Here is a 16,184-nt window from a genome sequence, read left to right as displayed (position 1 = left end):
AGTCGCACACCTTGCGTTATTCTAACTGATTGCGTTGATTTGCCCACCTTGCGGTGTTGGGCTGCTGATCGCCATTCCTTGGATCAAATTCAACATTGCGATCATTTGGTTTTGTAATGAAGTAATAGCACTGTTGTTTGCGTCATAGTTTTTAAGTCTCAATCTCTGGTCACTCTCTCTTCAGTCTTCATGGTTCTTGGAGATGCGATCCAGGATATTCTTCGCCTCATCATAAGTTTTATCGAGCAGACCACCAGCGATTACTGCATTGGCAGCAGTCTGCGAAGCGATATTCAAACCATGATCGAAAATCTCCATTTGAAGGCAGTCTGGTAACCCATTATGCGGACAATTCTGGACCAATGTTTTAAACCTCGCCCAAGCATCGCTGAGCGGTTCGTCAATATCTTGTTCAAAATTTGTAATAAGCTTCCTTAGTCTTGCATTTTCGGTAGGTGGAAAATACATCTTCATAAATTTCTCCATTATCTGCTCCCAAGAAGTGATCTCTCCCGGTTCGAGAGAATATGCCCATTTCGTAGCCTGATCACAGAGAGAAAACGGGAACAACGTTAGGCGATCTTCTTTAGCAGAGATGTTCGGGAATACAAAAGTGTTACAGATTTCTATGAAGCTCCGGAGGTGGGCGTGCGAGTCTTCGCCACGCCTTCCTCCAAACTGCCTAGCAGCTTGGATCATCTGCAACATTACCGACTTCATTTTAAACCTTGATCCATCTAGCACTAGCCTCGTGATTCCTAGAGATAAATCGTAGAGGTTGGCGATGCATAGTCCCTGATCGGTCTTTTGCGGTCATTCGCCAGAATGATGGGGTTGGCCGTTATATTATTTGTGTTAGCGACCCTTGCGTCCAGTTGCTCCGCCATTCTTGGTGTTCTTTCTTGTTGTTGTTGGCGGTCTCTTAATCTTCTTCTGAATGTCCTCTCAATCTCCAGGTTGTAATGCACTAGAGATTGAGAGTTTTGCAAAGAAATTAAAGAAATTACCATTAGCAAACTATCTTATCGAAGTCCCTAACAATGGCACCAAAAACTTGATGCTCGTATTTATGAAGTGGAAATATGAATGATATACGTTGATGGATTTGTGTTGTTCACTCAAGTTTCCCCAGCAGAATTCAAGTGTAAATTCCTTTGAGTTTCCTGGTATGTCCAGGGTCAAACAAAGGGGCTTGTGAAAATAGATTGCGTTGGTAATTTTTATGAACTTTGTGGTAACCAAGTAAATAAATAAGTGTTGGGTTTGTTATTTGCATTGATGAAAAATAAATAAATAAAGGTGGCATATTTTAGAAAAAACAGTTGTGTTGATAGATGCAATGAGTATGCGATGAACGGGTTGAGAAGATCTTTAGCTAGTGTTACTTGAGAATGCGTCAGACTATTGGATCATGTTACAACCATGCACAGCAAGTTATTTTCCAATGTAAATGCGATGCTCCTAAATCTAGGACGCATGTGTTGAATGCAAAATATTCATAGAGCTCATCCCTAAGTCTTTACTCTTGTCCTATGTGATGATGCATAATGCATGAAAGCAAGATGACCGCATACAATCATATCCTATCTCTAGGATGCATGCGATGCGTTGATAACAAATAGTGCTCATTCCTAAACGCCTATGTCTCATTTATGCGTTCTAATCTAGCTCTTCTGAGTCTAGATTCTAACCTGACCTTCCCAAGTCTAGATCCTGTCCTTAGACTACCCTCTCGAGTATCTCTAATGGACGAATGAAGCATATATAAACAAGATAATCACGAGAATGAAGATTTCCTAGTTGTGCTAGCTAAATTCTTCTCAACTCATTCAACTAATTTATCTACTCATGCATGAATAACAGAGAGTGAACAGATATAGAGAAAGAAATTCCATTCTTATAAATGAGTTGAGTACAAAATGACAATGGAAAGTAAAGGTAGAAAGCCTGGTAGCAATTCCTTGCTGACCGAGGCCTTTTACACTGAAATCTCTATTCTGGTCTAAAGATGTTCCTGCTTATGCAAGCGTCGGCCCTCTCTTTGTCCTTGGAGATTCTGGCACTCTCCCAAGCTTACCAGAACGATCTATCAGCACAACTTCTTCCCTCATGTCTGCCATAAAATGAAAGAAAACTAAGAACACAGACATGCAACTTGTGGAACAAAAGATTGTAAAAACGGTGAACCCCTTTTCTGAAGAATGCACTTGGTATTTATAGAGCATCCATGGTGAAAGGCAGCTTCTCTCTTCTGGTTGTACAGATGGGACAACTTTAATTCCTGATTGATGCACCGCATAATTGTCACTGATAAAGCTGAATGTACTTTATGATCGTTATCGGCTGTCAACTTAATTTGGATTCGACTGTCATCATCTTTCTATCCCATCGCTCTTAATTATCCTTTCATCCGGATGCATCTACCATGTTGCGCTGACCAAGTTGCGGCGATCCTTCTCGGGCGAATGTTTGTGAGCACAATCAATGAATTCCTATGATCGCAATCTTTGCATTGCGTTAATGCATATTCTCACAAAAATACAAAAATCAATAGTTCTAATGCACTGAACTCATGCGACCGAAATATTATAGAATTTATGCTTAATGGACGCAATTTAACATATTTTATCAATGCAATCCAACATTGTATAAGAACTTAGCACTATGTAATGTGCATTTCTGCCCGTTATCAGTGATCGCTGAGTTCGAGTGCGAGGTGTTTGTGCAGTGTTCTGGTCGTGTTGTTCGAGCATTTGAGGTTGCTGTGTTCGAGTGTTCATGAGCAAGAAGCGTGGAGACGAGTGTACAAATGTTTGTAGCTTTCGCCTTGTTCATTTATTATTCATGCTATAATTTCTATATTGATTGTATAACCGCATGTTTCTATATGACTGTAATTGTAATGTTCATTCATGATTGTAATTTGGAATGATCTTTTTTCCACTACTCATGGAAATCTCGAATTTGATTTCCTTCAATTGGTATTAGAGCTAGGTTGTTCTAATATTCCAAATTATAACTCTATTTTGAACTCATTTTACAATCGCGACGGGTTTCTGCATTTGTGGTTAATTGTTTTTTGCATTTGTGGTTGTGTTGATGAATATTTTGGGTTTAATTGCCTTTAGTTAAAGCTTTCTGTAATTACAAAGTGTTAATTTGTAAGGGCCCATGTTTTTTGGGCATAATTGATGCGTTAATTTTATTAAGTGGAAATATGGATGATATGCATTGGTGGATTGCATTGTGCACTCAAGTTTTCCCAGCAAAAGTCAAATGTAAATTCCTCTAAGTTTCCTGGTAAGTCCAGGGTCGAACACAGGGACTTGTGAAAATAGTTGCGTTGGTGATTTTTATGAAGACTTGCGGTAACCAGTTAAATAAATAAATCGTTGGGTTTGTTGTTTGCATTGATGAAAATAAATAATGAATGCGGCAGAGTTTGAAATGAGTTGGTAAAGGGGAAATACGATGAATATGCGGTGAACGGGTTCAGAAAAGTTCGGCTAACACTCCATATAATGCATTCATGCTTTGCGACCATGCAATATGCATACAATAGTAAACCACCTCTCGGCATGAATGCTACGGCTTCTAAGGCTAGAATGCAATGGATAAATATGCGATAAGTCTACAGGGTTTACACATAAACCTCTATCTCTATTTATGCGATGACAACATGACATTCACACAAATATGCGACCACATAATATCAATCCCATTCCTAGGATGCATGCAATGCGAGTTGACAAACAGAGGTTATCTCTAAGTCCCTATCTCTTGTTTATGCAAGTCTAATCTTACTCTTTCGAGTCCAGATTCTAACCTAGCTCTCTCGAGACATTAGGTTTTTTTATTTAGATTCTTTCTCGAGTAAGTCTAAAGGGTATTTTGCACAACATAAAACAAGACGATCGCAAGTAATGAACTTCCTAGGTCATGTTAGCTTAGTTCTTTTCAACCCATTCAACTAGTTTAGCTACTCATGCGTATTAAGAGAGTGAGCAAATGTAGAAATAGAATGTCCATTGAATAGATATGAGATGAAATACAAAATAGCAATGCAAGTATAGTAAAGAGCCTGGTAGCAATTTCTTGCTACCAGGCGTTTACACTATTTCTACTCGTGCTCTAAAGATATTCTCGCTCTCGCGAGAGTCAGTTCGCTCGCTGCTCTTACGCTCCACGGTTCTCTCTCGAGCTGCCCTGGGCGATCTCCGGCGCCACCACTCTTCTCTTGCTCCATCGTAAAATGGAAAATAAAACTATGAACAGAGGCACTAGTGAACTCGTTAACTGATCAACCCGTTTTCTAAAGATTGCACTTAGTATTTATAGGGCATCAATGGTGAAAGGCGACTTCTCTCTCCCGGTTGTACAGATGGAACAGCTTTAATTCCTGATTGACGCGTTGGATGATTGTTACCGATAAAGCTAAATGTACTTTATGACCGTCATCGGCTGTCAACTTAATTTGGATCCGACTGTCATCAGCTTTCTGTCTCATCGCTCTTAATTATCCTTTCACCCGGATACGCCCACCATGTTGCGCTGACCAAGTTGCGGTGATTCTTTTTGGGCGAATGTTTGTGAGCACGATCAACACAAAGTCTTGCGGAGAAGTTCCGCTCGACCAATGTATTCCTATGATCACAATCTCTGCATTGCGTTAACGCATATTCTGCACAAAAATGTAAAGATTGCTCTAATGCGTTGGACGCATGCGACTGCACTATTATAGAATTTATGCTTAATGGACGCAATTTAACATATTTCATCAATACAATCTAACATTGTTTAAGAACTTAGTACTATGATAACATGCATTTCTGCCCGTTATCAATAATTAACTTAGCAATCGAGTCTGTAATTCAAAGAGTTTAGGTTAGTCGAGTTGTTCGTGATGAAGCTTTGAAGCATAGAGATGTTGTTCTCAACGAAGAAGAAAATCAAGCGTTGGTCGTACCGTGTCGCCTCAGGTATATGATCGTTGGGATTTAACTAAGCGATCGTTTAGATTTTTCTAAACGATCGTGTAGTATTTGATGGGAATATAGGCATGCACAGCGGAAATGAGAATCGATTTTATTCTAATTGCACAAATTAAACATACAACCCTAAATAAACTAATTAGGGTTATTTAGAAACATTACCTTTGAAGCTCTAGAAACTCATCTATCTCCGCTCAAACATGAACCAGACAATCACTAGAGCTGACCTACTATCCTCTGGACTCAGAACCAGATTGTGGGACCCGATGGATGAAGAACCCGAGAGAGAGAAAAAGATGGAAATAGTAGAGTGAAAAATGGGATGGGTTTGGATTTTTTCAGCCCAATTTTTAAAAAATAATTTTGCAAAATGTCCAAAAGTTTTAAACCCAAAATGACAAGCCCATATTTATAGAATAAGGCCACGCAAAATTTCATGAAATAACTTCATAAAAACCCAATACTTAGAATCTACTATCTAAGTAGGCTTAATGTCTCCACTATAAGCCAACACCTAACTCATTATTTTGTTAGTGGAATTATCCAACAAAAGTTTGGATTTTCTGACTAACTTTACTCAAAGGGAAAAATAGTCATTTGGTCAAAGTCAAACTTTGACCGAAAAAGTCAACATTTTTACCTGTTATTTTCCATGTTGACTAATTTTTACCTCCCAAGCATAAATCCGCATTCATTTTCTCGAAATTCAAATCACATTTGAATACAAGGTCGGTCAAAGTTTGACTTTTGAAAGTCAAAAGTCAACTCTTGGACTTTTTACATCTTTGACCATTTCCATTATTTTCGAGTTTCCGAATATGATCGTATTCATATTCTTGATATTTAAATCACATTTAAATATTAAAGTTGTATCTCTAAACTAAAAACCAACCACTATATCAAATATACTTGTCAATTTCTCTCTTTTCACCTAATTCGAACAATTCGAATTATTCCATCATACTGTTCTAAGTTTATTCTATATGAGCTAGTAGGGGAACCTAATGGATCTATAGATCATTGATAACTTGTAGAAATACAAGTTATTTATACTGCTTTATTTAGATATTGCAGTTAAAAGAGAGGAAAGTTGCGTCAATTGTATGGAAATGGGCTAAGAAATGCAAGAATTATAAATTGTCGTCAATATGCCCACTGACACCATTGAGATGGTAGAAAAGAATATTTCAAGTCAGTTTGGCAGGAAATCAAGTCACCGTATGTGTAAGAGAAAAAGATTAACGCATCTACGTCGCATTGTGCCCATCATTTAGGAATGAATAGACGATCAATGCAATGACGGCACATGCGACAATCAATCAAGAGCTTTTCGATCAACGCAACTTCAACCGCATGCGGTAAAAATAAACAACATCGTATGCGGACAAATGATCGAAGATGCAAATGAGCAACACAATAGCGGGGGATTTTGACACGTGTACAACTAACCATTGTGCATTTTTTATGGATTGATTGCATAACAGAAGGAATATTTATTCCACCATTTTCGAAATTTCCATAACAATAAAGTGGGGACCACACAGTAGAGAGTCAGAGCATTCATCTATAAATACCCTAAGAGAATTCACTGAAAAATATACTTGATACGAGGCTATTTTGATATTTGTATATTGAGAGAGAGGCTGATCTGAGTGTTGATCTAAGAAGATCCGGGAAGAAAAGAGGCAAGGCCGAGAGGTGAGTCTCAGGGTGAATCATTCCAAATCCCCATCGTGAAGCTCTGTACCTAGATCAACTTTACCGGTTGAGCAAGCCTAAGAGGGATGCTCATCCTTCCATTCATTCCATACGCCGGCAAGCGATTTCTCCATCTAGATGTGTCAAGACGTTGACACTCTTCTGTATTTGTTTCTATGTCTATAAAATCATTTACACCATGTATCAGACGCTTGATTCTATAATTACATGTCATGATCATTTTCATCTCCATATTTCTTTCTGCTTCCGTTCCTCCATGAATCGTTTTCTCCACGATGTTTTCTTAATCCCTTGGTAATTAGAATGAATTAAACAAGTAAGTTAATATGTGCTAAAGAAATAAATATGTTTTGCTAAAGCATGCTAGACGACATCTTCACCTGTGAGAGCAAAAATGAAGATGCCATTCTGATCTGTCGAGAGAAGGTTACAAGGATGCGTTAACTAAAGCAAGAAGTACTTCTAGAGATGGAAGCAACCTTGCATTCATTACGTTCATCCCTGTTTCACCACAGAGATGTCGGAACACGGCCGATCACCGAGAGGTGTACGCCAAGGGAAAGCGGAACCGTAGTTATATCTTTAACGCAATTAATGAACTTACGATGTTTGTACTAATTATCTTTTCTCTTTTTGCTTCGTACATAAAGCCTTGCTACCGCATAACACGATTCTTTGTATAATCTTCACAGTCAGTCTCAAACTCTGTATCATGTATCATGTATCATGTAACCTATATCTTGTATCATCATAGCTTAGGTTTAGTTTTATTGCACTTTATTTTACTGCACAACTTTATTTTATCGCAATTTTTACTTTACCGCATGATTTTACTTTATCGCATGTACAAACCTCTCTTTTATTAAATTGAAAAACCCTCAGTCGCATATATCACGAATGTAACACAATTAACCTAAAACAATCCTTGTGTTCGACCTCAGATCACTCCGAGAAACTTGCGGTGGAATTATACTTGGTTTCAATGTAAGGAAAGTTGTGACATCGCATAGCATACTACAAGCATTTCGTTAATAACGCATACATCTTGAAGTAGTATCGCATATCATTGCATAATCAAATTTTGCGTTGCAAGTTTATGGTGTCGTTGCCGGGGAACTGGTAACGGGGACTTGGACTTGTATCTTGCATTATAGTCATCCATGCGTTGTATGACATAAGAAGATAAATTTTATGCCTTACAAGTTTATGGCGCCTTTGCCGGGGATTGGTTAACGGTTAGTGTTGAGTATGTTTGTGGTATTTTGCAAGACAGATCTCTTTGTCTAGCTGTTCAACGTGGAGAACAGTCTGACGGCTTATGAGTGCTGGAGTGATCCAGAAATTCTAAGCGGTCCCAGAGATCAAGTGTATTATTCGCGTAAGAGCACATCAGGGCCGAATTAAGCGGTGAAGAAGCATGGTAATAATCATAATGAGGCACCCACAAGGAATCAAAGGGAAAATTGGCCAGCACAAGATTCCATATTTCTTGCTGTTGACCGCAACGTCCAAATGAGAGACTATGCGGCGTCGGATTTCAATAACTTCTCACCAGGAATCTAAAGACCAACGGTTGAGGAGAATGTAAGCTTTGAAATAAGACCGATTATGCTGCAAATAATTCAGAATGTGGGTCAATTCGGAGGATTACAAGGAGAAGACCCACATGCGCATTTGATGAATTTTGTAGACATATGCAGCGCATTCTCCATGCCTGGTGTGACTTAAGAAGGACTTAGGTTATATCTTTTCCCGTATACACTGTGGGACGAAGCAAAGAGGTGGGCTCAGTCATTAGAGCCAGATGAGATTAACGCGTGGGAACAATTGGTTGACAGGTTCATGAACAGATTCTTTCCTCTAGCCGTCAACGCAAGGAGACGGAGGGATGTGTTGAATTTTGAGCAAAAGGGTTATAAAACTTTGAGCACCGCTTGGGTGCATTTCAAACAATTAACGAAGAGTTGTCCGCATATCAGGATTCCCGACAGAATTCTGATGGAGATGTTTTACAATGGCTTAGATCAAGCAACGCAAGCAGTTTCCGATGCCTCCGCAGTAGGAGGATTAATGGAAAGATCATATATGGAAGCCAAGAGAATATTAGATCGCATTTCGCGACATTCTGATGAGTGGATTGATACCAAGTTTGAGGAAAGTGGTCTGAAGCAAGAAAGAGTAGAAAGTGCCGATGTGTCAATAGATACAATGAGCTCACTGGTAGATCAAATGACCACGATGACCTCACTTCTTTAGACGATGGCTAATCAACAGATAAATCTCTCTCAAAGTTTAGTGCAAGTTAATGTGTTGACGCACGTGGCTGCAATGAATTCCGTTCAATGTGGGGAAGGACATCCAGCAGAAGTCTGCCAGTGGAATCAACAGGCCATATATTCTATCTATAATGAGTCATTTGGCAACATCTATAACCCTGGTTGGCGAGATCACCCAACTTTAAGTTGGGATGGGAATCACAACCAGGGGAGCCACAATTTCCATCAGAACAGTTATCAAGGGAATCGAGGCAACCCTCCGGTCTTCACTAATCCGGCTGTAGCCCAGGTAACTCTCAAAGTATACCGAAAAGAGCAGATTGATACCTCTTGCAGTATGTCGTCTCTGGAGACTTCATTGAAGCATTATATCAAAAAGAGCGAGGCAATTAGACAATCGCAAGCTGATTCCCTTAGAGGGTTGGAAGAGCATATTGAACAGCTTGCAATTGAGTTGAAAAATAAAGCGCCTGGTACGCTGCCTAGCAGTTCAGGAGCATCAGGGCCACGAGGTAAATAGCAATGCCATGCAGTGACATTGAGGAGTGGTAAAACAACAGCCCCTATGCTACCAGTACCAGATCAAACTATAAGACCAGTAGATCTAACTGTCGATGATGACCAATCAACCAGTAGTGGAAAAATTACCAATTCAGAAGTAAGTACACCTACAAAAGATGAAGCTCCTCAAGACTTGAATTTGAAATCAACGCAACCTCTAACTAATGAAATACAGCAAAAATAGGACCTCACAAAACAGCCAACTCAACAAGAAGTAAGGTGGGATCCTTCACCTTTCCCATCCAGGCTGAAGAAGAAAGATCATAGCAAGCAATTCCAGAGGTTCCTGGACGTTCTCCGACAATTACACATCAATATCCCCTTAATCGAAGCTCTGGAATAGATGTCGAGCTATGTAAAATCTCTCAAGGATATTCTTGATAATAAAAGAAAGATCGGGGAAAATGAAACAGTTACGCTAACATATGAATGTAGTTCACTGTTTCAAAACAATATCCCCACCAAAATGAAGGACCCTAGGAGTTTTACATTGCCTTACTCAATAGAAGGGCAGAAGGTCGGGAACGTTGTGCGATTTAGGGGCGAGCATGAATCTAATGCCCTTATCGATCTTTAAGAAGCTGGATATTGGCAACGCAAGACCAACCACGATCACATTATAATTGGCCGATAGATCGATAACGCATCCTGAGGGAAAAATAGAAGATGTACTCATGCAAGTGGACAAGTTTATCTTCCCGGCGGACTTTATCATATTGGATTATGAAGCTGACAGAGAAGTACCTATCATCTTGGGTCGCCCATTCCTCACAACAGGGCGAGCGCTGATTGATGTGCAAAAAGGAGAACTCACCATCAGAGTTGACGATCAAGAAGTGAAGTTCAACGTTTTCAATGCGTTGAAGTACCCAAGTGATATGGAGAATTGCCAATATATTATGGAACTATGGGAAGAACCTTGGCATGAGCCCCTAGAAGAATTGGAGGAAGAAGAATGTGGAATCGGTGCAATATGGGAGGAGCATTTCGCCGCAATTCAAGTTGAATCAAATTTTGAACTACTCAAGTTATCTGAACGAACTTCACAATGCACTGTGCCTTCTTTGGAAGAACCACCCATGCTAGAGTTGAAGCCGTTGCCTATGTAGCTCAAGTACGCTTACTTAGGAGGTAACAACATGTTACCGGTTATTATTTTTGCCTCGTTGAGTAAGGAGAAAGAAGACGCACTCATACAAATCCTGAGAAATAACACAAAGGCTTTAGGATGGTAAGATAGGATCGATAGAAAGGCAACATCGCTTGAACCCTGCTATGAGGGAAGTAGTGAAGAAAGAAATAGTGAAGTAACTGGACGCAGGTGATATCTACCCAATATTTGATAGCAATTAGGTGAGCCCAATGCAGTGTGTTTCAAAGAAAGGGGGGATGACAGTCATCACTAATGACAACAATGAATCAATTCCCACAAGAATGACTATGGGGTGGAGAATCTGTATGGATTATCGCAAGTTAAATTTGGTCACTAAAAATGACTACTTCCCACTCCCGTTCATTGATTAGATGTTAGACAGACTTGCTGGGAATGAATTTTTCTGTTTTCTTGATGGCTATTCAGGGTACAACCAAATAGAAATTGAGCTGGAGGATCAGGACAAGACAACCTTTACATGCCCATTTGGTACGTTTGCATTCCGACACATGCCATTTGGACTCTGCAATGCGCCAAGCACTTTCAACCGATGTATGATGGCGATCTTTTCAGATTACTTGGAGGAGTCAGTCGAAGTATTCAAGGAAGATTTTTCAATGTTTGGCAATAATTATGACTCCTGTTTAGCTAACCTCGAGAAAGTCTTGAAGAGATGTGTGGCAACAAGTCTTGTTCTAAATTGGGAAAAATGCCACTTTATGGTTGAAGAAGGGATTGTTCTGGGTCAAAAAATCTCGAAGGCAGGATTGGAAGTCGATCAGGCGAAAATCGACACAATTTCCAAGCTACCTCCACTAGTGAACGTGAAAACACTTAGGAGTTTTCTTGGACATATTGGGTTTTATCGAAGATTTATTTGCAATTTCTCCCATATCGCAAGGCTCCTAAGTGCGCTCCTTGAAGCTGATTGTGAATATAATTTTGATGATGCATGCACTGAAGCATTTAACACATTGAAAGGTGCGCTCATCACCACACCCATTTAGATCGCGCCAGATTGGACGCAACCATTTGTGTTGATGTGTGATGCTAGCGGTTATGCAGTGGGTGCAGTGTTGAGTCAGCGCAAGGACAAGGTATTGCATCCTATCTATTATGCGAGCAAAATGTTGAATGATGCGCAGGAGAATTATACAACCACAGAGAAGGAAATGCTAGCAGTGGTATTTGCACTGGAGAAATTCTGACAGTATTTAATCGAAACAAACGTTATGGTGTATACCGATCACTCTGCGATCACTTTATCTAGCGACAAAGAAGGATGCAAAACCAAGGCTATACGGTGGGTGTTGCTCCTGCAAGAGTTTGACCAAGAAATGAAAGACCGGAAGAGCACTGAGAACTAAGTCGCTGATCATTTGTCAAGATTGGAAAATGGCGAGGTTCAGGGGAAAGAAAAAGATATTGAGGAAAGATTCCCCGATGAGCTGCTGATGTCAGTAGATATTAATGTTCCCTGATATGTAGACATTGTGAACTTCATCGTCTGCGGTCAAATACAAGATGACTATACATACCAGCAGAAGAAGAAGCTAAGACATGACGTCAAATTTTATTTCTAGGATGACCCATTCCTATATCGACTTGGACCTGATCACATATTACACGATGCGTTCCTAAGCATAAATTCAAGCACATCCTAGAGCTGTGTCATGAGTCCCCTTACAGAGGATATTTTGGGGGGCAGCGGACTACTGCAAAAGTCCTACAATGTGGCTATTTCTGGCCAACACTATTTAAGGATGCCCATGCCCACGTTGTGCAAGGTGACAGATGCCAGAGAATGGGGAATATGTCTAAAAGAAATGAAATGTCGTTGATGTCAATCATAGAGGTTGAATTATTTGATGTTTGGGGAATTGACTTCATGGGCCCATTTTCACCATCAGAAGGTCATCATTATATCCTGGTCGCGGTTGATTACGTATCAAAATGGGTTGAGGCCATCACATGTGCGAAGAAAGATGCGGCCATAGTGGCGAAGTTTCTGAAGAAGAATACTTTTGCTCGATATGGGACACCACAGACCTTAATTAGCGATGAGGGCTCTCACTTCATCAACCGCATAATCACCTGATGGAACACGAGACATACGCAGCAGAATTAGGATCTAATTACACTTTAATTACTTTTAAATTAAAAGAAAATAGTATGCATTTGAAGGAAAAAAACAATGAATTAAAAGGGATGGGATACAACCTTTGTAGTTCCCGAACAATGCTTTTCCTCACTGAATCTCAACCCGAACACGAACGGACCACCATTAGAGTTTACCTACTATCCTCTGGACTCAAAACTGGATTGTGGGACCCGGTGGATGAAGAAAACGAGAGAGAGAAAAGAGATGGAAAATAAGACGGATCTTTGGGTTGGGTTATGAATTTTTCTCAAAGAAAATAGCTTTTTTTCAGCCCAAATTTGAAAAACAATTTTTGCAAAAATGGGCAAAAGTCTTTTAATTAAATTGAAAAGCCCAATTTATAGAAAAATGCCATGCAACAATTGCATGAACCAAATCCATAAAAATCCAACACCTATAATCTACTATCTTAGTGACAACACCTAGCCCACTATTTTGTTAGTGGAATTATCCAACAAAAGTTTGGATTTTCCCACTAACTATAGTCAAAGGGCAAAATAGTCATTTGGTCAAAGTTAAACTTTGACCAGAAAGTCAACATTTTGACTTTTTATGATTTTTTCCATGTTGACTAATTTTGACCTCCCGAGCATGAATCCGCATTCATTTTCTCGAGAAATTCAAATCACATTTGAATATAAGGTTGGTCAAAGTTTGACTTTTCAAAGTCAAAAAGTCAACTCTTTGACCATTTTCATTAGTTCCGAGCATCCGAATATGAACGTATTCATATTCTTGATATTGAAATCACATTTAAATATTAAAGTTGTATCTCTAAACTGAAAAGTCAACCACTATATCACATACACTTGTCGGTTTCTCTCTCTTCACCTAATTCGAAAAATTCGAATTATTCTATCATACTGTTCTAAGTTTATTCCATATGAGCTAGTGGGGAATCTAATGGACCTATAGATCATGGGCTCCAATGATCCGAGATTAGCTAGCTAAACTCTTTAGACGGAGCTAATCAACATGTTAACTAACGGGTCATTCCACTATAGTCCCATAGTTGCACTCCCCTCACTATAGTTATATTTGTGTCCATTTGATATAACCATGATTAGTAAGCTAATCCTTCACAGGTTGTTCATAATCTCGGCTGGGTCATAAAAATCGTTTTACCCCCAAGACTACATCTTATTCCTTAAGTTCCACTGATCCTCCAATGAACAATTGTTTTAAGGTCCAACCTATAAACCGAACCCCTCTTAGGCCAAGTAGAGGGTGGGGCCCCTTGTTCAAGACCTGAATTCAGTACTAAAGGGAACAACCTATCTACTATCCCTATCACGGGTAGGAGTGAATTCCGTCTTGCACCCTATTTTCCCAGCTATCCACCCGATCTTACCCCTGAAATGGGAGGCTTATTGGGCCAGCGATCATGAGCTGCCCTCACCTATGCAGATCTAAGGATAATTATGAGTGAACAGGAGTTCATAATTAGCTCAGGATTAAGATTAAGTTACTTAGGTCATCAATTAACAAAATAGTCAGTTTTATACATAAAACGACATTTAAAACGTAAAAAGTGACTATTTCATGGTTCAGTCTTATGCAAACTCATTGCATAGGAAGCCCCCACTCACATATCTCTATATGAACGATTTAGGATCACATCGTTTGTACTAACTACAAAGAGGGCCACATCCATAGTGTCCCCATTATAAGGCGCCCAACCTTATTCATATACTATAGACCATTTTACCTATATATTTGAACTTGATCCACATTTATGTCACTACATAAAGTTCAAACTACATTAAATAGCCTCAGAACCTTAGTTTAATGGATTCAAGATTAATATTTCAATAATGACTTAATCTAAAAACAAAATAGAATATGTTTATTAATTTACAAACTACGAATTTTAGGACATAAAATCCAACAAACTCCCACTTGGACTAAAACTCCTAGTGGAGTATCACTGTGTTGAATTTAAGTGAGAAACATATGAGTATAATAAACTAGGTCATACACCCAAAAGTTCTCCCACTTGTCCTAGTTTACAAACTTCGTAGACCTAGACTCTGTAGGTGACCTTCAAACACTTTAGCCATGAGGGCCTTTGTAAAAGGATTAGCAATGTTTTCCTCAGAAGATATCTGGGTTACTACAACGTCTCCACGATGTACAATCTCCCGGATCAGATGGTATTTTCGCTCAATATGCTTGTTGCGCTTGTGGCTTCTTGGTTCTCTTGAATTTGCAACTGCACCACTATTATCACAATATAGGGTGATAAGCAGATGCATATTTGGAACGACTTCCAAATCTGTCAAGAATTTCCTCAATGATACTGCTTCCTTTGCTGCTTCACAAGCAGCTACATATTAAGCTTCCATTGTGGAGTCCGCAATACAGGTTTACTTCACACTTCTCCACACTACTGCTCCTTCATTCAGAATGAACACTGATCCCGATGTAGGTTTTCTTGCATCTTTATCGATTTGAAAATCAGAGTCAGTGTATCCAGTAAGGATCAAATCCTTAGTACCATACACGAGCATGTAGTTCCTCGTTCTCCTAAGATACTTGAGGATATTCTTAACGGCAGTCCAATGATCATATCTAGGATTGGACTGATACCTACTGATTATCCCTACTGCATAGCATATGTCAGGTCTAGTACATAACATTGCATACATCAGGCTCCCTACTACAGAAGCATAGGGAATGCGTCTTATATCCTCAACCTCTTGAGGTGTCTTAGGACATTGATCCTTTGACAAATGAATTCTATATCTGTAAGGTAACAGACCTCTTTTGGAATTCTACATCTTATACCTAGACAACATTTTGTCTATATAAGTTGCTTGTGACATGGCTAGTGTTCTGTTCTTGCGGTTCTGAATAATATGAATCCCGAGAAGATACTGCACATTCCCAAATCTTTCATGTGGAACTGTGTTGCTAGCCATTTCTTGATGTCAGTTAGGTAACCTACTTCATTCCCAATGAGTAGAATATCGTCAACATATAAAACTAACAATGCTATAGTAGAATTGAAGATCTTCTTGTAAACACAAGGCTCGTCAACATACTGTACAAAGGCATAAGATTTGATCGCAGTATCAAATCTTATATTCCAAGATCTAGAAGCTTGTTTCAACCCATAAATGGATTTTTGAAGCTTACAAACCTTTTGTTCTTGACCCTGTGCAATAAACACCTCTGGTTGAGCCATATAGATACTCTTCTCAAGATCGCCATTTAGAAAGGCTATCTTGACATCCATCTGCCAAATTTCATAATCATAAAAGGTGGCAATGGATAAGACTTCTAATCGACTTAAGCATGACAATGGGAGAGAAAGTTTCTTC

At 39.3% G+C, this 16,184-nt stretch overlaps 1 non-coding gene and 1 pseudogene across 1 annotated transcript; both read left to right on the top strand.

Moving 5' to 3' along the window:
• Nucleotides 1-334: 334 nt before the first annotated feature.
• LOC120068671 (small nucleolar RNA R71) lies at nucleotides 335-441 on the top strand. Its single transcript, XR_005479304.1, has one exon. It is a non-coding gene; the product is annotated as a small nucleolar RNA R71 (small nucleolar RNA).
• A 9,449-nt stretch (nucleotides 442-9,890) lies between these two features.
• On the top strand, nucleotides 9,891-10,656 carry LOC150032195 (uncharacterized; annotated as a pseudogene).
• The last annotated feature ends 5,528 nt before the right edge of the window (nucleotides 10,657-16,184 follow it).

The sequence above is a fragment of the Benincasa hispida genome, chromosome 12, assembly GCF_027475165.1.
Source record: "Benincasa hispida cultivar pf3 chromosome 12, pf3_genome.v1.1, whole genome shotgun sequence".
In the NCBI taxonomy this organism is placed as follows: domain Eukaryota; kingdom Viridiplantae; phylum Streptophyta; class Magnoliopsida; order Cucurbitales; family Cucurbitaceae; genus Benincasa; species Benincasa hispida.
Note: the sequence above shows the minus strand (reverse complement) of the source record. Positions and strands in the feature narration are given on the sequence as shown.